The 27,687-nt window shown below is 39.6% G+C and overlaps 1 protein-coding gene and 1 long non-coding RNA gene across 9 annotated transcripts in view; one reads left to right on the top strand and one right to left on the bottom strand.

The window, feature by feature from the left end:
- Nucleotides 1-21,744, top strand: part of LOC140620283 (uncharacterized) — a 57,188-nt gene extending 35,444 nt beyond the window's left edge. Inside the window, exons 4-5 of one of the 2 annotated variants that reach the window (XR_012020060.1) lie at nucleotides 20,253-20,456; nucleotides 21,422-21,744. This is a non-coding gene — a long non-coding RNA (uncharacterized lncRNA). Of the gene's footprint in view, nucleotides 1-972; nucleotides 1,096-1,800; nucleotides 1,958-20,252; nucleotides 20,457-21,421 lie in introns of those variants that run through there. The other variant, XR_012020062.1, reaches the window with a different exon arrangement.
- Nucleotides 1-23,300, bottom strand: part of EYA1 (EYA transcriptional coactivator and phosphatase 1) — a 419,640-nt gene extending 396,340 nt beyond the window's left edge. For 3 of the 7 annotated variants that reach the window (XM_072804290.1, XM_072804291.1, XM_072804292.1), the window contains exon 1: nucleotides 22,822-23,300. The gene's annotated coding sequence lies outside the window, so the exon portion shown is untranslated. The remainder of the gene's footprint in view (nucleotides 1-22,821) is intronic. The other 4 variants (XM_072804301.1, XM_072804303.1, XM_072804294.1 and 1 more) reach the window with 2 other exon arrangements.
- Between the last annotated feature and the right edge of the window lie 4,387 nt (nucleotides 23,301-27,687).

The following is a 27,687-nucleotide window of genomic DNA, read 5'->3' as shown; positions in this document are numbered from 1 at the left end:
GTGGCGCAGCGGTTTGGCGCCTGCCTTTGGCCCAGGGCGCGATCCTGGAGACCCGGGATCGAATCCCACGTCGGGCTCCCGGTGCATGGAGCCTGTTTCTCTCTCTGCCTGTGTCTCTGCCTCAATCTCTCTCTCTCTCTCTCTCCGTGTGTCTCTCATGCTTGTGTCTCTGCCTCTCTCTCTGTGTCTCTAATGAATGGATAAATAGAATCTTTAAAAAAAAAAAGAGATTTAACAAATAACTGGAGACTGTGGGGTAAGTAAAGGAGAGAAGGGTTTGGGTAGACAAAACAAGGAGTTCTGTTTGTGATATGTTAAGTATGAGCAAATACATAGCAACTATCAGCTGTCTACCTCCCCAGGACACTGTAGGGGGCAAATGAAAGTGGTTTACAGATTATATACTATTTTAAATTTAAATTTAATAAAACTTAAAATGCAATTGGATTGGGATTTAAAATTTTGCAATTTTAGCCTAGTGAATCTGTATTCTGAAAAAAAAAAACCTGTAAATTGTTCTCGTAAGATTTTATATTGATAAAATTTCAGTTCTTACGGCCCATAGGTAGCAAGCCATCAGGTAACAAGATGGTTCACAGATCCTACACATCCCATTTGTTTGTGGTTCCATCATCTCAGTCTGACTTCACTGCTGCTTGACAGCTGGGACTCCAGGGGAGGCCTGGCCTGAAAGCTGCATAACCTGGGCCACCCTGACAAGGAGACTCTCAATCCCTCTATCTTTTGTCTTCAGTCTTTGGGACAAATATTGGATTTTCCCAGATAGGGACTAAGGGCAGGCTTGCTGATCAGTGCAGGAATGTGGTCTTTTTGTGCTTGTCTAGGACTGGGGAGGACTGCCAATTACTTCTTTACAAATGTAGCCTCATTCCATGATGTGGGAAATTGGCTAGCTCACTTTTTGCAGGTGGTCCAGTCTGTATTTTCAAGTCCTCTGTTTTTGGCTTGCAGCGTTACTTGCATCTTCATGAAGGTGTCACGACCCCCTGGGTACCAGGAACATGAGGGCAGGCTTGACCCAAGGCGCCATCTGGAGAATCTGCCCCATATCTCAAGGGTCTAGGAGTGACCATGGTATGACTTTTGTCCAGGTACTCAAGAGTGATTTAGGTCAGTGGTTCTCTGTGGAGTCCAAAGGGAAGATATGAAGCCAAGCACATGGAACTCTGAACCTCTCCCCTCCATTTTAGCTATAGCAGCTCCGCATTTTCTGTTTTATATTTTGGGGTTCAGAATAGGTTACATGTGGAACCATTAGGGAAAAAATGTTTGAAAAGCAGTGTTTGGATGAATAGGTCTAAGACTTTAAAAACTAGGCTAAAAACCAATTCAATTTGCACCTTTCTCTAGCTTTAACTCTGCTCTGATGCATTTTTGCTAAGAAGTAAAACCAGACTTGGTAGCTGAGATGGAGAAATATTGTATGCTGTCCTTATCTACATATCATTTCTTCCCAAAAGTAGGAAGGGAAGAACAACACATCTTCCTCCATTTGGCTCTGAGTGTTGGCCTGGCTTTTAAAAATTTCTTTTGGCTCTAGTTTAGGCTAGAATCCTCGTCAAGCTCATTTGTTCTTGCAGAGAAAATATTTAGTAATTGCTGCTTTGTAGTTTACAAGTTTTCTAACCACCCTTGTTGACCTATGTGCAAGTAGTAAGAATAAGTGGAATAGCTGAGGGTTCCCCCCCACCCTTTCTTTCTTCAAGATACTAATGAGTTTTCAGGACCAGGGCTCAGAACTCATCAAATAAAAATTTCCCTTCTGGTTATCTTTGTAAGGTCAAGAAGATGTGAATCAGCTTGTGGGTTTACGGAGGATTTGTTCTTTTCTGTGGAAAACTGGAGCATTCTGTTAGGCCAGCAGCTCCTCCAGCCTCCCCTCTCCTCCTGCACTCTCGCCCCAGCCATTGTGTAATTGGGTTTACAAAAAATAAAAATTTAAAAAAAGAACATGTCAACGTTTCTCAACTGCATTAATACATGGGGAATTTGTACTGCATCCAACAATCCAGCAAGTCCTTTGGGAAGCAAGTAGACAGACTCTGGCATCAACAGGGCACCAAGATCCAGATCCCACTAAAGGTCTACAAACAATGGATCTTTCCAAAAAGGCCGTGAGGCTCTGATATCTGGACCTGCTATAGATACCACTTTCAATGTCTGGGCTGAGTCCTATCAGTTATATCTATAAGCTTTATTGAACAAGGCCACCATTAATGCGGCTCTGCTGTGTTCAGGGAAGCCTTTTTCTTTTCTTTTTCATTTTGTTTCACAGGGCTATGCATCTTAGGATCATTATGCCCTATCTAAGTTGCTAATGGACTGAACTAAAGTAACCTCGAAGAAACAATATAAGTATAGCAAGACCTAATATTAATTGCTTGGACTTCAAGGAAAAAGTTTCAAATAATATTCCTTTGAGTGCCCTCCTTCCAAAATGATGGCTCAATGCTCCTTCCTACTTTTTCCAGGAACACCCCCTGACCCAGTCCACATGGTTACTACAGGGGTTGGTTTTGTCCTTATATAACCCCACAGCACTAGTTAGGGAGAGGAGGCACACGGCCCATCGAGGTAGCCTACCCAATGGCCACAGTTGATTGATCCAAGAAAAGGTACCAGCTCCAAGTCTGTTCACTGGGCTAAAATGATGGAACTTAAGGTATATAGAAATGTGGGAGGTCCCTCTTTTATGGCCTGGGGACAGAATACTGGGAGCCATTGGTAGCTATGTTTTGTGTCATCTTAAGAAGCTATTTTGCATCAAGGGAGGTATAAATTGATGTTCAGGGAATAGCAGAGATTGGAGGAAAGTAAGGAGAATGGTTTCAGTTACTCTTGGGCCAGCTCCATGTCTAGGTCTCCCTGGCCTTTGTGTGTATGTGTGTGTGTGTGTGTGTGTGTGTATGTGAGAGAGAGAGAGAGAGAGAGAGAGAGAGAGAGAGAGAGGTTAAATATCATTTCTTTCAGCTAATTTGGGTTTGGCTTCTCTAAATTGCACTTGAAAAAGTCCTACTAAATACACTTTTTAGTACCTCTTTGGGAAGCTTCTTTCAGAGGCTTATGATGGCCATCAGTCAGGAAATTACTACTTATTTGACTATGAGGACAAATTTGAAGTGAAGTGTTCTAGGCAAGGAAAAGACAGCATTATGAATTTGATGAAGTTTATCATTTAGTTCTATACACTTTTCCTCTAAGAAGCTCATTTTCCTATGCATTTGACCTAGACTCCTATTACTAGAATTGGATGGATTGAAATCCATGTTTTGGCCTCTTTTTTCCCAGGCTATATGTCATCCAAAGTGCCTGATTTAGTTAAAAAAACAAACAAACCCTAAATCAAATAGGCTTAAGCAAAGAAAGGAATATATTGTTGTATATAACTAAAAAGTCTATGGTATATCCCATAAGAAAAGATTCAAAAGTGTTCAACTGGTGTCATCAGAATTTGTTCATTGGGGCATCTGGATGGCTCAGTGGTTGAGCGTCTGCCTTTGGCTCAGGTGGTGATCCCAGGTTCCTAGGATCGAGTCCCGCATCCGGCTCCCCACAGGGATCTTGCTTCTTCTCCCTTTGCCTATGTCTCTGCTTCTCTGTGTGTCTCTCATGAATAAATAAATAAAAGCTTTAAAAAGGAAAAAAAAAGTTTGTTCCCCAACATGTTACAGGTCTGTTTTCTATATTGGTTTGACTCTCAAGCAGACTCTCTCCTCCTGGTGGCAAGAGGGACGCAAGTAGCTCTAAGTCAGAAGTTCTCCATAGTTTGTGAATTTGCCCTCTAAGGGACATCTGACAATTTGTGGAGACATTTTTGGTCGTTGCAACTGGGAATGGGGGTGGGGATGGCTACTGACATCTAGTAGATAGAAGCTAGGGATGCTGCAAAATGCCCTACAGTGCACAACCTTTTCCCTCAACAAAATATTTTTGGGCCCAAGATGCCAATAGTGTTGGAAGTTAAGAAACTCTGCTTGAGGCATTCCAGCACCAATAAAAGAGAGCTCTTTTTTTTCCAGAGAGTTCTAGTGAAAATTTGGGACTTGTTGGTACTAGTTGACTCAGTCTGGGTTAAATGCACATCCATGGGGAAATCATTGTGGCCAAAGAGTTGTTGTATCCTCACAGGCAGGTCTGGGTCCAACATCCCCCTGATTACTAGGCAGGGGATTATTTCCACCCAAGTCCCACAGACTTAGAGACAGGGGTAGTTCCCCAAAGGAAATTAAGACTGCTTGCCAGAAGAAGGGTGATGAACATGACAGTGAAAAGTAACAACCTTCTCCTAGAGTATCCCAGTTAGTAACCAGTGATTCCAACAGACCAGTGCATGAGAATATGCCCATATGAAAGAACTGGAGCAGAAGGATCCTCCAGCTATTGTCTTCCTTTTCCTTTTGGTCAGTAGGTAGCGCCTACACACAGTGTCCTTTGGTTTGTTAGTTAACCTAGAAGAGAAATAACATCTGTAGAAGAACTTCAGTGTTAGGGGTGGTAGGCCAGTGGGGTAAAGGTTAGGGGGTGGGTGGTAGTTTCAAGGGGCCTTTTTATTGTCACTGCATTCTCGTTTACAAAAAGCTGAATCATAGCCATTGTAGTGGCTCCTTGTGGTAGGCAGAATTAGAAGATTCTAACATTCCCAAGATTGCCTGCCCTGTTATATTCATAATCTCTATGAATAGGATGGATTATACTCCCATATTTTGGTTATGTTATATGCTCATAAAATAAGCAGATTATCTGGATGGGCTGAACCAAATCACACGAGCCCTTTAAAAAGGAGGGAGTGTTTTCCAGTTGGTAAAAAAGAAGTCAGAGACCCAAGGCATGAGAAGGATCTGAAGCATGCCTGCTGGCTTGAAGATCAAGGGGCTGGGAGGCAAGAGCTATGTGTGGTTTCTAGAGAGTGTCCCCTGCCTGAGAGGGAGTAAAGAAATGGGGATGTCATTCTGGCCAATCCAAAGTGATGAGTTCTTCCAATAATCATGAACTTGAAAGAGAACCCAGAGGCTCAAATGAGAATAGCAGCACTGGCTGACACCGATTTCATCCCAGTGAGACCCTGAGCAGAGAATACAGCCATACAGACCTAGAGAAATTGTGAGATAATACATTTTTGTTGTTTAAACAGCTAAATTTTGGTAATTGCAAATTACAAATTGCAAATACAACAATACAAAACTAATATGCTAATAGTAGGAGCTCAAGATTGTCCATTTCCATTGTCACATAATGCTCCATCACTGTGTGACAGAAGGGCGGATGTTGCAACCCTGCAAGTTGCAAGAAGGGTCACTAGAGAGCAGATTACCTGAAGAGAAAAGACACCATGTGGACACCACATGGACACCACGTAGGAAGGACAACAGCTATTCTTCCCATCCTTGATCCACTATGGATAATGAGCAGCATCTTTTTAACTCCTTCATTGACCCGTTCTCCACACGCAACTTCAGCTACAATGAATGAGCTTCAGCTCTCTGGATTTGCCTTAGTCTTGCATCTTCCTGTTCTGGGTCAAGCTCTTTCCTCTGCCTGAGATGTTCTTCATCCCTGACTTTACCTGGTGAACTCTACTCTCCCTGTAAGGTTTGGCTCAAGGGTAATTTCCTCTGTGAAGAATTCTTTCAGTTCTCCAACTCTTAGTATGAGAAAAGTCTTTCATCTTTCAGACCGCCTTGGTTGATAACAAGGATCTTGAGGGCAGAAATTCTGACCTGAGCACAGGGCCTGGAACACCTTGAGATTGTTGAATAGCTGTCTACCCCAAGTCTATTTATTTATTCATCAGAGACACACAGAGAGAGAGAGAGAGGTAGAGACACAGGCAGAGGGAGAAGCAGGCTCCATGCAGGGAGCCCAATGCGGCACTCAATCCTGGGTCTCCAGAATCATGCCCTGGGCCGAAGGCAGGTGCTAAACAGCTAAGCCACCCAGGGATCCCCTGTCTCCCCTAGTCTTAATGGGTTGTCATTATAGCAGCTCATTGGTGGAATGGCTGAGGATAAGACTTCTTTTTTAATTCTTTTACATTTTTAAAATTTAAATTCAATTTGCCAACATACAGTATAACACGTAGTGCTCATCCCATCAGGTGCTCTCCTCAGTGCCTGTCACCCAGTTACCCCATCCCCCCAACCCATCTCCCCTTCTGCAACCCTTTGTTTGTTTCCCAGAGTTAAGAGTTTCTCATGGTTTGTCTCCCTCTCTAATTTTTCCCACCCAGTTCCCCTCCTTTCCCTTATAATCCCTTTCACTGTTTCTTATATTCTATGTGTGAGTGAAATCATATGATGATTGTCCTTCTCCGATTGACTTATTTCACTCAGCATAAAACCCTCCAGTTCCATCCATGTCAAATCAAACGGTGGGTATTCGTCTCTTCTGATGGCTGATTGATACTTCATTGTATATATATACACCACATCTTCCTTATCCATTCATCTGCTGAAGGACATCATGGCTCCTTCACACAGTTTGGTTATTGTGGACATTACTGCTATGAACACTGAGGTGCAAGTGTCCCAGTGTTTCACCACATCAGTATCTTTGGGGTAAATACCCAGTAGTTCAATTGCTGGGTCATAGAGTAGCTCCATTTTTAACTTCTTGAAGAACCTCCACACAGTTTTCCAGAGTGGCTGCACCAGTTTGCATCACCACCAACAAGGAAGAACGTTTCCCTTTCTCCGCATCCTCTCCAACATTTGTTGTTTCCTGTCTTGTTAGTTTTCGCTGTTCTCAGTGATGTGAGGTGGTATCTCATTGTGGTTTTGATTTGTATTTCCCTGATGGCAAGTGACGCAGTGCATTTTCTCATGTGCTTGTTGACCATGTCTATGTCTTCTTTGGAGAAATTTCTGTTCATGTCCTCTGCCCATTTCATGATTGGATCATTTGTTGAGTTTGATAAGTTCTTTATAGATCTTGGGTACTAGCCCTTTATCTGATAGGTCATTTGCAAATATCTTCTCCCATTCTGTAGGTTGTCTTTTAGTTTTGTTGACTGTTTCTTTTGCCTTGCAGAAGCTTTTTATCTTGATGAAGTCCCAATAGTTCAGTTTTGCTTTTGTTTCCCTTGCCTTCATAGATGTATCTTGCAAGAAGTTGCTCTGGCCAAGTTCAAAAAGGCTGTTGCCTGTGTTCTCCTCTAGGATTCTGATGGATTCTTGTCTCACATTTAGATCTTTCAATCATTTAGAGTTTATCTTTGTGTCTGGTGTAAAAGAATGGTCCAGTTTCATTCTTTGGCATGTGGCTGTTCAGTTTTCCCAGCACCATTTATTGAAGAGACTGTCCTTTTTCCAGTGAATAGTCTTTCCTGTTTTGCTGAATATTAGTTGACCATAGAGTTGAGGGCCCATTTGTGGGTTCTCTATTCTGTTCCATTGACCCATGTGTCTGTTTTTGTGCCAGTACCACACTGTCTTGCTGATCACTTCTTGATTGGGCTTGGCTTTCTCAAGTCTCTTGGCAGCCTTGGGTAAATAAACTTATGTCCTTGGTGGTATCAAGATTTTTTCATCCCGGCTTATAGTCTTCTCAGTGGTGCTGAGGACTTTTTTTCCTTGCCTTCACTGCAACTGTCAATAACATTATTTTTTTCTCCTAAAGTTCACCATTCTTGGGCATCAACTTCATCGCAAGGCACACAGTGTGCACAGAACCAATTTGTTGAATAAATAAGATGGCAGAACACTATTTCTTAAAGCAATTTTTTATGCTTGCTCACCTGATAACACAATGCTGGTGTTTACATATTTAGAAGGTGTAGTGTGTGCTCTGGAGACCTATGGGCTGAGAGCAGCAAGATACATCCCTGAGAAGGGCTGATGATAAACCTGCCTCACACAGATATCATCAGTGGGGATCCCAAGCTCTAGGTTGGTGTGCAAGAGGAAGATTTGCTCTCTCTTATTCCACCATCTGTTGACTATGCCTCAGATAGCACTACCTGTGAGATGAGACCGGTCTCATTCTTGGTGCTGAAAAGAGTTGTCAGCTTAGGTTGTTTCATTTAACTTGCAACTTAACTCAAATATCCTAGCAAAATCTGCATTTAATTTTTCAATCTATTAATTCATTGTTTAATATGTCTTTATTGAGTGCCTGCTATATAAGGACAATAGGGAGGTCATATCCTAGTGATAGTGTCGGGGTTTACCTCCAATAGGGAAGAGAGAGACACATAAGTTAGTATAAAGGTACTGGTGCAATAGGGGTTCCCAGGGCTCAGAGAGGTCATACAAAGGGGTGATTGAATCAGAGAAGTTAAGGGAAGCTTCTCCGAGGAAGGTGACAGGAAGAAGGAAGACCATTCCAGGCTGACAGAAGGCATGTGCAGAATCCGTGCAGGAGGACAAAGACAGTGATCTCAAGGTGCTGAAAGAAGGCCGGTGTCCCTGGCGTGCAGGAAAAAAGCAAGAGGGTAGCAGGAGAAGGGGCTGCTGGGGTTTGTACCAGGTTAGAGGGATTTGGCTTGATCCTGGGAGTCATGGAAAGCCTTCAAGGGTTTTAAACAAAATGGTGATCAGATTTGCGCTGTTAGAACACCTCCTCGGATTGCAACATGGAAAACGGACTGGAGGAGGCTGGTGTAGATGCAGTAAATGAGGCAGGGGCTACAGTGGCCACAGTGAAAAATGAGGAAGAATGAATAAGACTGATGGTGGAAGAGATATATTCAAGAGGGAGATTTGAGAAATATTTAGTACGTTGATGTGTATTTTCCCAGGGAAAGCTGTGGAGAATGTGTGTGTGGTAGGATGTGATCCTTCTGTAGAAAACTGACAGTCTATTATACAGAAAAAAAGCAGGGGGTGGGGGAAGCACATTTGTAGCAAAAAAGCAAAATTTAAGAAATAATTGAAACAATAAACAAAACATTATAAATAATAACATGACAATAATAATAAGGGAAGAAAATAAGATATTGCTCTAGACAGAATGACCTGAATGCTCAAGGCACAAATATAATCCTACCTCACATGGCTTGTACTCGATACTAAAACTGAGTAGAAAAGTTTATAAAGTGGAGATTTTAATGTGATTCAAAGCTTTCTATAAATCTGCAGCCAGAACTTAATGTGACTGTTCATGTTAATTTTTTTCATCTGGGACTCCCCATTGCTAAAATATTTTGGAGGATAAAGGACTATTGCTATTCCTGAAAATAAAATCATTCCAGTCGACGTAAATAATTAGAGTCAACAAAAAAAAGTTATTTGAAGTAGTCAGCTTCTAGTGAAAACATTCCAAGCCCAACAAGCAATTTCGTTCCTGTGTTTATCCCTGGGACTCCATTACTGTACCACAGAGACACGAGTCTTCTATGTGTCTCTGCAGAGATTTAATTAACCATGAAGGTGCTTGATGGTGAGGAATCCTGCTTATTCATGGTGTTTTAACATCTATGAAAAGGAAATACCACGGTTTTCAGGTCTGGTCATGCAGCCATACGTTTCCATTCAGAAACACAACTGAGAGGAGGCATATTCCTTACATAAATAAACTGAAAATATGTTCTACACGAGATACCGAAATGATGGACAGTTACTGCTCTTAGACTGATCAAAATGGGTCAAATTAGTTTTACACATATATAAAATGAAATCAAATGCTGAATAAATGAAAATATGTAACGATACTACTCTGAGGCAAATATGTTAATTAGGGACCATCTTAGAAAGCATTTGAAAGATGAAATCATAGGCTCAAGTTTGACCAGTTGACTGCAATTCCAAAGTATGTGATATAGCTTTAGCTGCCCCCCCCCAGTGAAAAGTTATTTTTCAATAAGAATAGCCCCAATTTAGGTTAACTAGAGGGCTGGAAACGAAAGACAGAGAAGCCATATGTGCCTCAACCAACTGTAAAATATGAAACAAAAACTATAAATGTGAAGACTAGATTTCCAGCGCTTTCATCTTCTAAATGTATTTGAAGAAGGCACAATGCCATTTTTCAAATGGTGCCATGTGTTACCTGGGGGTAAATTTTCCCAGCACTGGATCCATTTTCAGTTGCACGAGCCAGCAACTGTTGTTTGTAGCCATCAGTTGGTCTAGACAGACAATTCTTTGGAGATTCATTGTCTTTTGATAGGTTTATCAGATTTTCACCCCCATCTTTCCTTCATACATTTCTATATCCTTCTGTCTCTCCTTCTTGCTCATATGATGTGACGACTCTTCCTGGCAAAGGTCATTCAGTGGCCTAAAGTCTCCCACGGCAGCCAAAAAAGCAGCAGAGAAAAGCAGTGGGTTATGTATGCTACATGCCTCCCAAACTTTCTTGTTGGAAATAATTTCTTCTTCACACACTTATATAAAAAATAACCACCCCCTACCTCACTCTCAGTTTCCTTAAATATTGAATAACAAGGAAAGTCAAGTGATCCAAGAAGAAAAGAAATGGAGTCGCCAGAAACACACTCTCCAGATGGTCAAGCACCTAGGTTCAAGTCCTCATTTTGTTGCTGTTGGATTGCAACCCTAGGCAATTACTGACCTTTTCACATTCATTTTCACCTGTAAAGGGGAGAGTAATTGTTGTGAGGATTACATTAAAAAAAAAAAAAAAAAACAACCTAAAAAGTCCCCTGCACAATGGCTTGGCATGTTATAACCAGCTAATATGTGTTAGTTGTTCTTACTAAAGATCAGAGATGTAATCATTTGAACCTCAGCAGGGAGACGCTGGGAGCATGGCATATAAAACTCTGTATCTGTGCAAAAAATGATGCACAGATATTTATTTCCTCTGGCAAGCTTTATTTTGTAAGAGAACAACAACAAAAAAAGAGTTCTGTCAATAGAGAGGATTACTTAAAGAAAAAAAAAAAAAGCTGTGAGAGCTTTAATCAAGTTGTGTTCAACCGTGGGGATGCTTTTGTTTATTTTCAGAGTAGGAGCACTGAGCTTTGGAAGTCCTGTCCTGCCGGATATGTGAGATATTTAAAAATCAATTGCAGAAACCAAAGCAGTATTGTTCAAGATGCATCAAGGGCTAGATTTGAACCACACGGTCAATGTAAATAATGTAAAGGCAGAAGTCACACTTTATGGTAAGTTGAACAAAACAGAAGGAGTAAGACAAGCTAATGAAATAATTGAAATTAGTGGAAAATAACCGGTTGACAGCAAGAAGTCCATTTCTGTAGACAGACCACTTAAGCTCTAAAAATATATACACATTCATATATGATGGCTACAAATGAGCTTGTGATTTTCCTCCGAAAGTATTTGAGCAGGAAATAAAACCTTTTTCCCAGTGGATGAAATAACAGTCCTTTCTGCCAATCTAAGCAAGGCAGATTTAAATTTTATATGTGTCCAACTGCTTGTTCCCCCTCAGCTAATAACCTGCATGCTGGAAACATTTCAAATGAAAGGGAGTTCACAGCCCCACAGCCCAGCTCTGAATATATCTACCATGCATGTAAACAAGTAAACCATTATGTTTCTTATTGAGATAAAGAATACAATGATAAGTGGAGACTTTCACAAAACAAAGGGCTTCCTATTGCGAGTGTGGATAATCTTCCAGAAAACCCTGTGTTTTGGCAAATCACACCAGATTAATCTATTAAGCATCTCCTTTCATTATCAAATTTCCGCTGCCTATCACAGTGGCTGCCTTATCAAGCACCCCTTTTTCAAAAGCAGCCCCATTCCTAAGATTTCAGATGCTGGCCTTCCCTGCTCAGAAAACAGGTGTCCCTACTGTTTGCAGGCAGCAAAGGTCCTTGCACAGAAGCCTGGGAAAGAGCAGGGCTATCAGACTCTGTTCTACCTGAAGGAACAGGTAACAGAAAACTGTTGATTCGATGAATAGAACTTAATTGGCACACATTAGCCAGAAGTGAGTGTTTTCTTTTTTTTTTTTTTAGAATTAAAATCCCCTACGAATTTCCTACTGACAAGAAGACCTTAAAAACGAAAAACATGAAAAAGATTGTTTTGTAGTAATCAAATGGACAGCTCCAAACTGTAACTATTCTTTATGGAATTCTTTGGTAAACAAAATGTCCATCCCACTTTATGCTTAAAATTAGGTATCACAGTTTATGACAGCCTCGCAGAGTTACCTATGGGGCTTAAGGTGTTGGCCAAATTGTCTATACCCAGGAGGAAAGGCATTTTGTGGCTCTACACAGAGCTAATATTCCAAGTCAATTAGTATGATGTATCAGGTTTTCTGGTTCTCAATGTCTCCACTTGCCAGCCTGTCTTCTTTTCTTACTTAATAAAACTGGGCATGTGGTTCCTGACCAGACCTTCTGTGTGCTAGGGGCCAGGGTCACCCACCAACATGGGGCAGTGAAACCGGCTGCTAACGCAAAAAAAAAAAAAAAAAAAAATTAGGCTTTCAGGGGGATGTACCAAAATATGCACACATAGCACCTGGTTGTTTATGTTACGGATAATATCTGTAGTAGAGGTGTGTGTCACGCTTGCAGTGAAATTTATTTGCAGATGGCCATTCCTGGTCACTTTGTTTTGCACGGTCGATGCCAGGATTTCTCTAATTTCTTCTTGTCAAGTCAGTACCTGGCAAGTTCTTGTCTTGCTGGTATATCTATGCCCATCTGCATTCTCCAGCAAGTAGAAAGACTTCATTCTCTGCTCTGAACTCAGCTCTTAAAAACTTGGCTGGTGTGTGCTTTACTGTAATAAAATAAAGGCATTCAGGAAGGCCACCGCACTGACAACCGGAAGATCCAGTCTGCCTGCAGCTCCCCCGCCCGACGGCAGGTCGGCTCAGGGATGGGTGCTGGCTCTGCAGGGTGGGGAGGAAGCAATTGATAAGCACATGCCTTTGTTTCCGGCCCTGTACAGCACCAGCTTTGTTTCATCTACAGATGATTAAATGGTCTACAGGGCAATTATGAGCAGGAGGAAGGAACAGCCAGCTCTCTCCAGGTTTCCTCAATCAGCATGATTGAATTTCTCAAAGGCAGAGAGCAGTAGCAGGAGCAGTTTCAATGACTTTTCCTGGAAAATGTTCGGCGGCTCAGAATTGAGCCTTTCATTTAACTACTCGCTGTTTCATTTTATTATGTGCAAATTGTGGCTTAATAGATTTACAGTCACTATAAACTCAATGGATAGGGTAGCCCAAGTGGCTGGTACCGTTAAAATGACTGATAAGAACCCAAGGAAAGGGACAGTTGCAAATTCTAATGGGGGTGGAATAAACATCGTAATAAACAGCATGCTGGCATCCTATGCTATTCCAGTCAAGGAGCACTGTCTTTATTACCCCTTATAAGAAGTAGGAAAATATAAGGTATTAGATTGTGTGTGTGTGTGGGGGGGGGAGCAGGATAATGGAAGACACGCTGGACAAAAGTTGAGCTAATTCATTACCATGTCACAGCTGAAAGGTAAAGTGCTACTGCTTACTTAAAGATACTAGCTTAGAAACCTACACTGGAAGTAAACACGTATATAAATACACAGTTTACAAAGTTTTGTTTAAGAAAATTGGTACATATTGGAGGAATTCCTTTCTTCCCTGAATATAAAATGGCAGTAAAACAAAACAAAAAATGTCACATCCTCATAGTCTACTACACTGGTTACTATTTCTGGGGCAGCATCTTTATCAGGGGTTTTTATCAACAACGATTGCAGCCAAATCAGAATCCCAACGGCTGTCTATTACCTAATATGAATGATATTTATAGACATGTTGAAATAATCTGTTACTCAAGCAAGCAGAGCTTTTGGAAATAACTTCACTAAAACTGTGCGAATCATTTGGGCAACTGGCTTAGGAAAAGAATCCCTGACTAGGTGTCAAAATACCTGGACACCGTTCCTGAAGCAGCATAATTTGCTGTTTGACCCTGGACTCTGTGACTCAGGCTTAACTTTGGACCACTGGGACTCAGGGTTCTCATCTGTTAAATGGGGTTCTATCTGCCCTGGTTGGGAAGATGCCATTTCGAAAGTCCAGAAAAGTGACTTGCTTTGACAAATAAAAATGGTATACAAAGAGCCTGCTCATGTAACAGTAACACTTTTTGTCAGAAAGACGTCACTGGATTTGGTTGTCCACGCTGATTGGTTGTTTGCCAATCATTAGGGGCACCTATAAAGCATTTGGATCATGACGTTAAAAATGTGGCCTAGGAGAGAAAGAATGTAAACAATTGAATGCGATAACATCTTTTACGTTATGACTTAAGTTTTCAAGAAAATCACTTCAGAAATGGCACACATTCACGATTCTGTAATGCACGCAGCTATTTTAAGCGTGAGCAGTCAGCACTTTAAAGACTAGTTTTGGAATGCTCAAATTCAGGGTGGTTAAGCCTGGACTATTTCATAATTAGGTAGAACAAAGTGAGTCCTAATTTTACATGACTTGTCAGAAATACACACAACTCAGTAAACACTGAATAATAAAAATGTCATAGGAACACTCATTGGGATAATATAATTTCTCTCGGTATCATTTAGACTAAGATAATCGTCTTGCTCTAAATTATATAATACAAGTTATGGTCAAATACCAATTTTAGGAATCTGAGTTTAAGCCACCGACTTACGTAAAATAATCTTTAAGTATTAAAATAATTTAAAAACTTTACTACAGAGTAATTTCATTTGACTAATTTATTTTTCCTATGAGTAAGTGTTTTCCAAAGGAAATCAATTTACTCTATTAGGGATTGGATTAAGTAATTAGCAAATTATTTAGTCTGCCAATTATCTATTGCAACTTTTAGCAACATCCGAACAAGAAGAGAAAGGATGTGAATTTCAAGTCCATCAGATTCCTACCTTTTTGAAATTGGTATGACTTGAAGCAGTAGGGGGAAAAAAGGGAAACTCTACTTTATATACTTCATGTCAGGCAGAGGACGTGAAGCTGATTTTAATAAATTTTAATTTATTACTATGCTTATCTGAAAAGGCTTGGCGTTCCATAATTCATTTGGAAATAGTAAGATGGATATGTGACCTAACCCAAATGGGGCCATGAAATAATTAAGAATTTGAGAATAAAGACGCGTTAAAGTGAAAAACAACTATACAGGAAGAGAAATATAAAAATGTTTGTTGAGGAACTTACTTTATCCACAGTTCCTTTGAATTGCACTCAAAATCCCCAAAATGTTTTTTTAGAATGTGTTCATACAGCACTTAAATATTAATATCTACATATATTTTCCTTTTGTTTACAAATTTCCCATCTTCCTAAAATCAAAGGGATATATTGTTACTCACCGAGTAACATCATTTGGAAAAAAAAAATCTCTTTATGATATGCCCTTGAAATAACATCTGTTTTGTATAATGTAGATAAGAGAACAGTCTTTAATTCATCCATCCACACGACCACTTAAAGTGTAAGAATATATAAAGTATAATATGATTTGCTGCATTCTTGTTGTGAAACATAATATGAAAATGGTCCAGAAGCTCCCGAATGTAATTTTAAAATTGCATAGACTTCTACACTTCATTAACAAACTACAGATGTATAGATAATAAGGCTCTTTATCAGAGAATATGTTATTATGCAGCTGTTAGCACAATGCAGTAAAGGAGACCAGTTGCAAATCTCATCAATAGGTCTAACCATTTTCCACCACTTGAATGAAAAGTGATAATGTATAGATCTCACAGTCATTAAGAACTTTCCTTTACTCCTTTAGGATTAATTTGCGTTGACCCAGAATTTTGTATTTGCTTAACACAAGCCATGGGTTACTTTGATGTTATCTGCTTCTATAAACAGTAATATACAGTCCTCTCCTGGGCTAAAACAGCTCTTATTCCAGTGAGAATTGACGGTATTAATCATTCTGAAGTCCAAGAGTGCTGATCATAAATTGTGTGTGGGGCCCTCACTTAGTACCTCCCCGGACTCCCATTCATCAGCAATTCCTCTTTTCCACCTGGATATAGAGTATATAAAGAGTAATTTATCTCAGAACTTGAGTTCTGTGATCTTCATGATGTCTAAGTGACACAAGAACCATTTTGTCAACAAATAAATATTTATTCTCCTACCTTTTGAAATAATGATCTAAATTATCTGCCATTTCTAAAGTCTGATTCCCTCAAGTGGCCAGAATGGAAAATGCATGTCTTGCCTTTTAAACTGCATGCATATGAAATAAACTGGAATGAAGGAAAATAAAAGGACTCATTTATCAATGTTAAAAATAAGAGACAGTAGTTTTAAATCACGACCAAAATATCAACACAGACTTATTTTTACCATATATTAAGGCTAAAAATGCCAGCCTACAATTTATGAACTCTCAGGCCCAGAAAAATGTCTAGAGAGCATTATTTTTTCTTTAATGCAAACCTGCAAAGATCTGCAGGAATATTTATCTGAAACAAAAATTGAACAAATAAGTCAGGTCAATACAAATCAAAAGAAAACACAGAAATAAACTTCGTTGCAGAGATATTATTAGCAAAGCTTCTGTTCCACACCACCCAAATTAGCTGATAAATTGAAGAGAGGGTAGAGTTTGGCATTTAATTTTTAGGGGAAAATAATGTCATGAAGTGTGGAATAAGATAGGCAACAAGAACAATAACCAGAAAGGATATTTAGAGGCTAGATGGGAATCTTTAATCCCAGGCTTATTTCTCCATACGACTTCATTTTGTAGCTTTTGGTATTTTCCATCACATAAGTGAAAGAGGGCAGACCAATGCACACAGACTCAAACTCTTGAACACAGAGACATTTCTGCAATATTTCTGGTTTCATCCTAAGTTTCACTTGGATTTGTGAATTTCAGAGTTCTCCCTGTTTCATTGCGAACATGTGGTTTTCAAATTTTGCTAGGTTCCAAACTTATCAGTGTGTGAATTTATTTTATGTTAAGCACCTTAAAAATCCAATCTTTGAAATGCCAATAGAAACAACAAAAACATAAATAAATCGTTGCAATGAGCCAAGAAGATCCAATTTAAGAAGGTAAACTTAAAAGATTTTTGCCAGAGTAAAAACAGAAATGATGAAATATTTTACAAACACAATCTTTTTCATTTTACTGAAACTATAAACTTCACAACTTTTTCTTATATGTGATCAAAAAGGAAAAAAGGGAGAGTAGAAATACGTGATACCTCAAAGTATTCTACACACTGCCATTTGACAGTCTCTCTTTTTTTAAGGTCTTATATATTTTTTCTTAAGGTTTTATTTATTTATTTGACAGAGAATGTAAGAGTATAAGCAGGGGATGCTACAGAGAGAAAAGGAGAAGCAGGCTCCCTGCTGATTAGGGAGCCCAGCTGGGGGCTTGATCCCAGGACCCTGAAATCATGACCTGAGCCTAAAGCAGACACTCAACTGACTGAGCCACCAGGCACCCCTTAAGATTTTATTTATTTATTTTAGAGACAGAGCATGAGTAGGGAGGTGGGCTGTCAGAGGGAGAGGGAGAAAGAGAATCCCAATCCAAACCCACTCTGAGCTTGGAGCCTGGCCAGGGGCTAGCCCCTCGACCCCGAGATCATGACCTGAGCTGAAATCAGGAGTCAGGTGCTTTACTAACTGAGCCACTCAGGTGCCCCTAGACAGTCTTTTGGAAGAGTAATTTAGTTCGTGCAGTTTAGCTACCACAACTCAACTTTCTTAGCATTTCTGTGGTTCTTTATTAGATGGGCTAGAGGAATCTTGTTCCCATGTTAAAATATGTCTAGTTTGCCATTTGTGAACTGCATGGTTTGCGGAGTTGAATACTGAATGAATGATGAATCTAGAATAACACAGGAATTCTTGCTCCTCCCTAGGGCTGCACCCTGTTCCGTACAGGTCATAATCCAAATGATATGGAGGGCTTGCTAAACAGGGGCTCCTGTCTCCCCTAAACAGGGGCTCTGGTGTTTGACATCATTCCATCATTAGGGTTGACTCTTTTTGGATTCTTCTCTTTGACTCTGTTTTTTGCAAAGCGTAACTCCTAGGAGGTACAACACCTTCCATTAGTGCATCCCAAAATGCCAGGATGAGAGAGAGAAGGCAGTAGTAGAATATTGCATGGTCTCTGTGCAGATCTCACGGTCTATTGGCTCCTCCTGCCCCAGCCCCCCATTTCTCTGACTGCTGCCAGTGTCCTACATATATCTGAATATCTCACCCCATCTGTGATCTTCTACTGTCAGCTGCTCAGTGGCATAGACCTCCACACTTGCATGCACACACACACCATGATTTGTCTTTAGTGAACTTCTCATCATGCCAGCCTCCTTCACTGTTCTTTACCATTTCCTAACTCCTCTGTATGTATCTATCCTTTCACCCAGCAGTTCTCTGTCCTGCCTTTTTGCCTGCAAAACCCCTGCACCTCATCTTTCAGTATCCAGTTCAAATGACAACTTCTTAATGAAGCCTAAGACTTCATTCCTTTGTTATATACTCTTTTTTCAACAAATATTGAGTACTTCCTATGTGCCAAGAGGAGTTTTTAGGTATGGGGATATAATAGTAAGCAAAAATAGGTCAAATTTTTGAGAAGCTTAAGGTGTAGTAGGAGGGAGAAGTATTCATAAAACAATTATTCAAACAAAGAAAAAGCTGTACCTGTGTCAGTGCTGTAGAAGGGAGAGGTCAGGGAAGACTTCTCTGAATAGCTAATGTTTGTGCTGAGTGCCGAAGGGTAGATTCAAATTAACAGGTGAGAAGCAGGGGAACAAAAGAGTGTTCTATGCTGAAGGAATACCATGTACAAAGGCTGGCATGGGGGGAGTGGGGGAGAGGTTTACATCCAGGAGCAGAGTTGGGTTGGACACCAATTTCTTAGACACAACATCAAAGCAAAAGCATACACGTAGAATAAAAAAAATTAGATAAGCTGGACTTAATAAAAATTAAAGCCTTCTGTACTTCAAAAGACATCATGAAGAAAGTGAAAAGACAACCCACAGAATAGGAAAAAATATTTACAAATCATATATTTGATATGTGACTTGCAGCCAGAATATATAAAGAAGTCTGAAAACTCAAGAACGAAAAGACAACCCAAATAAAGTGGGTCAATGATTTGGATAAATATTTCTCTGAAGAAGAGGTGCAAATGTCCAATAAACATATGAAAAGATGTCCAACTTTATTAGTTATTAGGGAAATGCAAGTCAAAACCACAATGAGATACCACTTTATAGCCTACGGATGGCTATAATAGGCAGGTATGAACAAGCATTGACAAGGATGTAGAAAACTTGGAACCTTTATATATTGGAACCAATATACATTATATATTAACAGGAGTATATGAAACTGTGGAAATTGCGAATTACTTTGGAAAATCATTTTTCATAAAAAGTTAAACATAGACTTACTATATGATCCAGCAATTCCACTCCTAGGTATCGACCCAGAAACAGTGAAATATATGTCCACACAAAGACTTGTATGTGAATGTTCATAGTAGCATTTTTCATCATATCCCCCAAATAGACACAACCAAATGTCCATCCACTGAGGGATGGATAGACAAAGCATGGTCAATCCATACAACAGAATACTATCCTAAAATAAAGAGAGACAGAGTACTGATATATGTTTATAACATGGATAAACCTCAAAAACATACTGTGTAGTGAAAGAAGCCAATCACAAAAGAACGCATATTATATAATTATATGAAATGTCCAGAAAAGGCAAATCTATAAAGATAGATAGTAGATTAAGGATTACCCAGGGCAGGGGTGGGGATTGGGACTGACGATTGACGATAAACAGATATGAAGTTTCCTTTTAGGGTGACGGAAATGTTTTAAATTCAGACTGTGGTGATAAACTAGAGTTTTTTTAATTCCACACTTAAAACAGGCCAAGTGTGATTTTTATGGTATATAAGTTACATCTCTTCAGAAGAATCATAAGCCTGCATGGCTGGAACCAGAGAGTGAAGAGGGACACCAGAGCTGGGTGATGACACTCCTGTAGGCAGTTGTACTAAGGTGCTTTGTTTTCAGCCTCAAAGGAGTAGAGAACTGTACAAGGATTTTAATCAGGGGTGAGTGGTTGTAATGATGTGACCGGATTCACATTTTAAAGGGCACAGTTAATGTGTGCAAGAAGCTTAGAGTTAGAGGCAGATTTTGTGTGTGTGTGTGTGTGTGTGTGTGTGTGCATGTATGTGTGCTCACCAAGTCAATCTGAGCTCACTTATTCAGTGTAATCTATCCATTTGCCTGCATTTATTTACCAGTTTGCCCTTTCTTTTTTTTTTTTTTTTTAAGATTTTATTTGTTTATGAGAGAGAGAGAGACAAGCAGAGACACAGGCAGAGGGAGAAGCAGGCTCCATGCAGGGACCCTGACGTGGGACTCGATCCTGGGTCTCCAGGATCAGGCCCTGGGCTGAAGGTGGCGCTAAACCGCTGAGCCACCCGGGCTGCCGCAGTTTGCCCTTTCTTCCTGCAGCACCACTCTAAGTTCTGGAAGGTAGGAATGATGTCTTTTTTAACCTTGCATTTCTAGTGCCCGGCACTTGTCTGGCATTCAGCAAGTTCTCAATGTTTATAAGATGAATGATGCTGAAAGAAGCAGAGGAACACGGGGGAAATTCAACCTCAAGTCTACCACTCTCTGCCTATCAAGATAGGCTGGTTGTCTTCAATCAGTAGCTCTGCAAATGGAATAGCAGTCTGATCTCTGATCAGAAGAATGCATCATTGTCATGCTGCTCACTTTATCCTAAACTCTTTTGCAGTCAATATTTTAGGCAAACATAAACAAAAATCTTCAGTGATACGTCCATATTCTCTGTGTGCCTACTGTATCTGTGCAAACATTGGCAGCAGAATTCTAACTTAGGTATTTTCCAGATTTTGTGTATTTTTAGCTTGGAGTCTTAACCACTGCCTTTAATAGGTTGAATGTGATTTGTCAAATTCAACAAAATGTTGGTAAAACTGATTATGCTATCTATACAATTGATGCATTGATATACTATGTACAAATATATAATATTTTTGGAGAGCGTCATATAATCGTACACCTTAATCCATTTTTAAAGGAAAGAAGGGAACAAGATGTAAAAGCAAAGCTAAACCAAAATGCCTCCCAGCCTATACCCTGAAGGCCATGTTCAGCCTAATCACCTACATTTCAAACACACTTAGGTGCTTTGAAAGAGAACTGAAATCCAGAATTATGACCACGAGACCCTAAACAATCCTAAACAAGAAATAAAAACTCTGTTATATAAAGGGTTATGAACAAAATCAAAAACTAACTAAAATACCTTTTTGAAAATTAATTGGTCAGAACTATTTCCTATCAACTCTTTCCTCACTTATTTCAAAGTCTCTGTAATGTGAATTTGGCAAAATCAAAGTAAAACTATGCAAAAGAAACTAACTGGCATCAAGTGAATCCCATGGCACATATCTCTGTTTTCTCTTCAGATTTTGCAAGTACCTCTGCTGGGGCCCGTACTCCTGGAACTGAAGAGTCTGAGCTCAGGGTAACATGCATCCTTACCTCCCTCAGTTACTGGTTGCCCTGCAGTTTTTCTCTACACAAGATTCCTGACCTACTGGGCATGGACAAAGCCTGAAAGACATTGTAAAGAATTTGCCCAATAACCATTTCAATCAAATGTTCGTTTAATGTTTTCAAAGTCCAAATTAACCAGTTATCTAGATTGATTGTTTTGCATTTGTATCTAGGGAGGAACTGTTGGTGGCGAACTTTTTTATTTACTGTAATAAACTGGGCAAAAATCTTATAGTATTGTTTCAGCTAATACAATCTTCTATTTCATGCATGTAGTCTGGCATTTTCAAACCAATTCACTGAATCTTGGAGACCTTTTTCCAATTTGCTTTTCTCATCAAGCTCTACCTACAAGAACTGCCTGGTGTTCAGCGTTTAGATGTTTTTGAGCAATTTTAAAGAAAAACAGCAAAGGAGGTAAAAATATGTTTCTTTCATGTTGCTATCACTCAAAAATAAAAGCAGATTTTTCTCAGACTAGAACCCTACCCACAAATCAACTTTGAGAAGCATCAAACAGTCATTTAATTTTAAAAGAAAATTTCTTAGAAAATTATATAAGCCATTATGATTGTTATTGCTAAACAGTTTGGAATCCATCTATAACATAGAATTTTTATAAGGTCCAGGTGCTGTTTTAAATATTTTAACTTTAATAATTTAGGTTATAGGTATGATATAAACCATCTGCATCTTCCTGTTTGTAAGCAGTGAATTTTCTTCTCACAGCTGGCCTGTACTTAAATTCTAGAAGCCAAGGGGGCAAACTAACTTACCCATGTGTGGTAGTCATCTTTTGTAATAGAATCTGAAATAAGAATATGGTGTGCAAAGTTGGGTAATGTGGTCCTAAACTTTAAAAAATATGTTTTACATTCTGTATAAACATCATCTTTATTGTGCATTTTAAACTCAAGTTATTATAGTTTAAATGTCAGGAAGCTTTTTATAAGGACACTGCATTTTAGATTACAAAGGCTCAATATTTTTCAGTTGTCCAAAAATTCATGTTTTAGCCAACCAGAGTAAAAAAAAAAAGAAAATCCATTAACAGGTGTTGAGAGTAGTCCACCAAAATGTGATAATATCTCAGGCTATTTGGTACACTTATGTACATTCTTGCATGAATGCTTATAGGTGTCATCGGAATAGGTCAAAGGGCAGAGGTGACACAGTGGGTCATGAAATCTCTTATGTTTTGAAGAAGGCAATTAGCAAGCTAAGACAACAGAGTTAGCACTTTCAGACACCTCATTAGTATCCAGGGAGAGAGTTAGTTAAGTTAAAGGGAAGTCAGAATGGTACTCACCAGAGTAGCCTGAGACCACCTTCAGTAAGTAGGAGACAAGTCCTTTGGAGCAGGATAATGCTTCTCAGGATGCAGTCAAGTATCGTGGAGAACAGTTTAAAAGAAGAATGACCAGTGACAGCAAAAGGAGCAAGGGCACTGCATCAGCATGCAGAATTGGTAGTAAGGCAAAAGTCACCAAGAATGGGAAGGTACCAGAGGGGGGGAAGCAGCACTGGATGCCATTCTCTGCAATGTCATGGCACCCTCAAGGGTCCATCGCCATCCCACTAATCTTCCCAGTGTGTTTGGTCCGCAGATTCTCTTTCCGAGAGGTACTTATGGGTCCTTGGGTCAGATGGAATCGTGGGGCCCGCAGCCACTCTGCAGTGCTGAGACTCGTGTGCCTGTGTTGTCCTGCATTCATGCAGCTCATATCTCTGGATGCCAGACACTGCAATTTCAGGAGGGTAAAAACAAGGCTGTTAAGTAAGAGGTAATGTCTATTGGAAAGAACAATTCAGCGACTTTATGCGATGATGAGTTCTGGGTTAATTTTAACATGGCAGGGGAAAAAAATGATCTAGCCATGCACGATAAAACTACTTTGACAGCTCAATGGAAGTTTAGTAGGTAGGGGCTGGCAGCAACCTAAACACAGTCGGCTGCATGAAAAGAGAGCCAGGCATACGCCTACTTCTGGAGAAGCATGGATACCCAAAGGATAAAGTCACTACTGCCCAAATACCCTAGCAGAAGACAAGACCATGGCCATGGCCCGTGCGGTGAAGGCCTCTGGCTAATTTAGGAACAACCAAGCCATTTATGAGTCATGTTATATCATCACTATATATGTATGTGCATGCACACATACCTGAACAATTTGGCTATTAGAAAATACATGATAAAATAAAATTAAGGATCGCTGATATCCCTTTAGCTCTGAAATTATTGCAAAATAGAGAATACATTTATCCTTAGGAAAAAAAAACACTGACATTTTAATTTAGGGAAAAAAACCCCACCCAACTCAGTTTGATAAATATCCACATTTACTGAGCACCTACTATGAACAGGGTTGGTGCTACAAAAAGATGTACAAAATATAGGCCTTGCCGGGATTTAGTAAGGGGGAAATACCTACATGAATAACTAATTGTAAAATATGAAAAAAGGTGAGAGTGCTTTCAGTAGGGGTCCTTGCAAAATGCCAATAAGGTGTGGTGGAAGATGGGTTTATTCTACAGTATTTTTGTAAAATGCCAACACTGTATCTTCTCATATGTGTCACCATTGTGGTTAATGCCCAATCTATAGTAGAAATAACTGAAGCTGTCCAGTTCAGATCAATTCAGTCATTGTGGTTTGGAGTAGAGATACTTTAGGGCAAATCATCAGTTCAAGGTTTAGACTTAGTCACTGGAAAGGACAAACTTGTTATTGACCTTTCTCCTCTCTCAAGGACTTTGTCCCTCACCAACCTCAGGAAAAGATGTCTGGATGTCTGAATGTTGCCTCTGTTTCTCTCAGGTCTTTGTGGAGAGGTCTGTGTTTCTGGCCTCTATCCTACAGCACCTAGCCCCATCTACTGATGGGCAGTGCCAACATCTCCTGCTGTCTGAGCCATGGGTCTGAGCCAAGGAGGTCTAGTACTTAGCATCCACTGCTTCTCACCCTGCACTGAATTTATCCTAGATGTGTGCATAGGGACATACGTGCATGAGATCTCCTCTAAGCCAGATCTAAGGTATAGGGGATGCAGGTTGGTATATTAAAATTTCTGTCACTCTAAGTATTCCCCTCTGCCATGTTTTCATTTTCACAGCAACCCCAGATAGAAAGAGCAAATACTGTGAGGCTACTTCCTTCCAGAATTTCAGGAGGGAAGCAGGGCCAAACTGTCTTCTGCTCTTAGCATCCAAGACTGGATGGGACTCCATCGTGGAGCTTCTCCTGCCCTTCCTAAGGTAACACCCAGAGGGGGGTGCCAAGAAACATACTCAGTTGCAATCTGGGTTTCTTTTCCCTTTAGCTTCAACATCCTCTTGTCAGACGTGGAAAGAGTGAGAAAAAAGCATCACATTCAGTATGCTCTCCTATCCGGTTTGGAGTAAAGACTCTTAAATTTAAAGAAGTGTGTGGAATGCAGGAAAAAGATTTATTCACATAAGACAAACTCTTGCAAACCAGAAGGTACTTAGTTTCGGACTCAGGCACCTGATTATTGTCTAATATTGCCTTCAGGTTTTAAATTGCATCTATTTTCCCTTCAAGCAATGGATGCCATAGACAGAGACCTACAGAGTTCTAGTACATTCCATCTAGCACATCTTTTTTTTTTTTAAAAAAAGATTTTATTTATTTATTCATGAGAGACACACAGAGAGAGGCAGAGACACAGGCAGAGGGAGAAGCAGGCTCCATGCAGGGAATCTGACATGGGACTCAATCCCATGTCCCGGGTCCTCAGGATCATGCCCTGGGCTAAAGGTGGCGCTAAACTTCTGAGCCACCCCAGGCTGCCCCATCTAGCACATCTTTCTAGGTTTTCTTCCATTGTCTGAATTACTTTATAACTCTGGACGTTGTAGAAATTAGATACAATACAAATGATTCTTGTTATTAGAAATTCAAATAAATTTTGTCTGGTAGAAGTGAAATAGATGAAATTAAGCATTAATCATTAATTAACTAATGCCCAATGACCAGTTTTGCATCTATTAGTAAATTCATTTGAGCATCTGTAATGGTATATACATGGATGTGGATTTAAATTCCACTTTATGTTGGTTATAACAGCTGTTTTCCTTATGTATTAATTAGTTAAGAAAAATCTCTGGGATATATTCATTCTATATTTGTATGAGAATCATGATTTACTTTTTGAAACAATTATTATTCAAGAATTTATTTTTCTTATTTAACCATTGAAGGAATTAAGTTTCAAAGAGACTCATCAGGGGATCCCTGGGTGGCTCAGCGATTTAGTGCCTGCCTTTGGCCCAGGGTGCGATCCTGGAGTCCCGGGATCAAGTCCCACGACGGGCTCCTGGCATGGAGCCTGCTTCTCCCTCCTCCTGTGTCTCTGCCTCTCTCTCTCTCTCTCTCTCTCTGTCTATCATAAATAAATAAAACATAAATCTTAAAAAAAAACAAAGAGACTCATCAAATTGCTGAAGGTTGAACAGGTAATAACAGATAGAAGCAAAATTTGAACTTCTGTATTCGACCCCAAACCCAAGCTCCTAAATTCCATACTGCTCCATGATTAAAACATAAAGAAATCTGAAAAATATCTTAAAGGTACCCAGATAGGTAATCTAAAAGTAAAAATTATAGAAGTTTCACATTATTCTTTTTATTATGTTTGTCGACGCCAGTTTTGTGCTTCTGTTGAGAGATAGTCCAAGTGTTTTGCATTGCAATTCTAAGGCAAAAAAGCATGAAACTCATTGTCACATGTGAAATTTTATAGACAGCACTCCCCTCATCCCAAGTTAAATGGCTGTCAGGAAAAAAAACCTATGGCATTGCTGGATATATACTGGGAGATTTTTCAAAGTTCATTTTTATACTATGTTTTATGGGAAAACTATGAGTCATAACTATGAAGAAATATCTTCAATTCCTAGGCCACTTAATTAAATATATGGAGATGAGGGAAACTTTAAAAGTAGCTTATGTGGATCACTTACAATGGTCCCTGAAGAGGGTTTGGGTAGAAGTATTATCTCAGATTTATTTCTGAGTGAAAATTTCTAAAAAATAAAAACATCACCTATATTCAGATATAGAACAAAGAATCCTTTAAGAAAAACAGAGCAATATTTTAGCTAGGTCATTTGTCGACATTTCATAGTACAACAAATGGCACATTTATTCAACCACATTTCAAATAGATCTAGTTTGTAAAAAAATTTACAGTTACATGTTTCAAAAAATGTTGAACTTTGCTAAACAAGCCTGACCACATGTGTCAATTCATATTTTTAAATGAGTTTTGGAAAAATTCAAAGGGAAAATAAATGAATATTCCAAGAAACAAAATTAGTCCCAGTAAGGTTTTCCTGAAGGAATTACACAATCTGTTTCAGGAATTCTCTTAAAAAAAAGGAGTCTAGCATGCTTGATTTTGGATACGTGGTTTGAATAACTTTAGCGACATCAACTATATGCTATGCTACCTTTTTCGGCCTGATAGGAGAGGGGATATTGTGGCAGACCTTGGTGATTTTGATTGTCTCACAATCATTCTTCCTAGCTAAAAAATGAATCCAGATTTTATTTAGGTAGCAAAAGGAGTCCCTTGATCTTGGCAAAAGCACACTCCTCCTAGTCCCAGGGGGTAAAAGTCATGACTGGTTAGTCCATACTGGTAAGATAAGTTATGGTCATCTATGCCCGTTAGCCAGTTAAGGTGTGGGCATGATACCCAGTTTCATCAATGAGCTGTAAGGGAAATTGTCGGGACTAGAAAGTCAGACCTTGGTGAGGATAGGTGTTTGCTCTCAACCTTTTCTTCTTGCGTGGGAGGTGGGAACAAGGTCATGTTGACTGGAGCAGCAGCAGCCATTTTATGACCAAAAAGTAAAAAGCCAACATGCTGAAGACAGTAGGACAGAATGGTCAGAAAGCGAGTGGTATGCTAATGAAGTTACTGAGTTGTCCCACCAAACTGGGAAGTGCCTACCCCCTCCAGACTTTATATGAGCTGCTTCAATGTCTTTATTATTTATGTTACTCTTGGGTTTTTTGAAAGCATTTCTAATAAGTTTTAGGTTTTATTTCCTAACACATTTTCACTTTTAATTTTCATGGCCTATTTTTCAATAGACCGAGTATGTTGGAACTTTGGTATCCTTGTTCATATCTTACTGAGAAAACCAT

Source organism: Canis lupus, chromosome 28 (genome assembly GCF_048164855.1).
Source record: "Canis lupus baileyi chromosome 28, mCanLup2.hap1, whole genome shotgun sequence".
In the NCBI taxonomy this organism is placed as follows: domain Eukaryota; kingdom Metazoa; phylum Chordata; class Mammalia; order Carnivora; family Canidae; genus Canis; species Canis lupus.
Note: the sequence above shows the minus strand (reverse complement) of the source record. Positions and strands in the feature narration are given on the sequence as shown.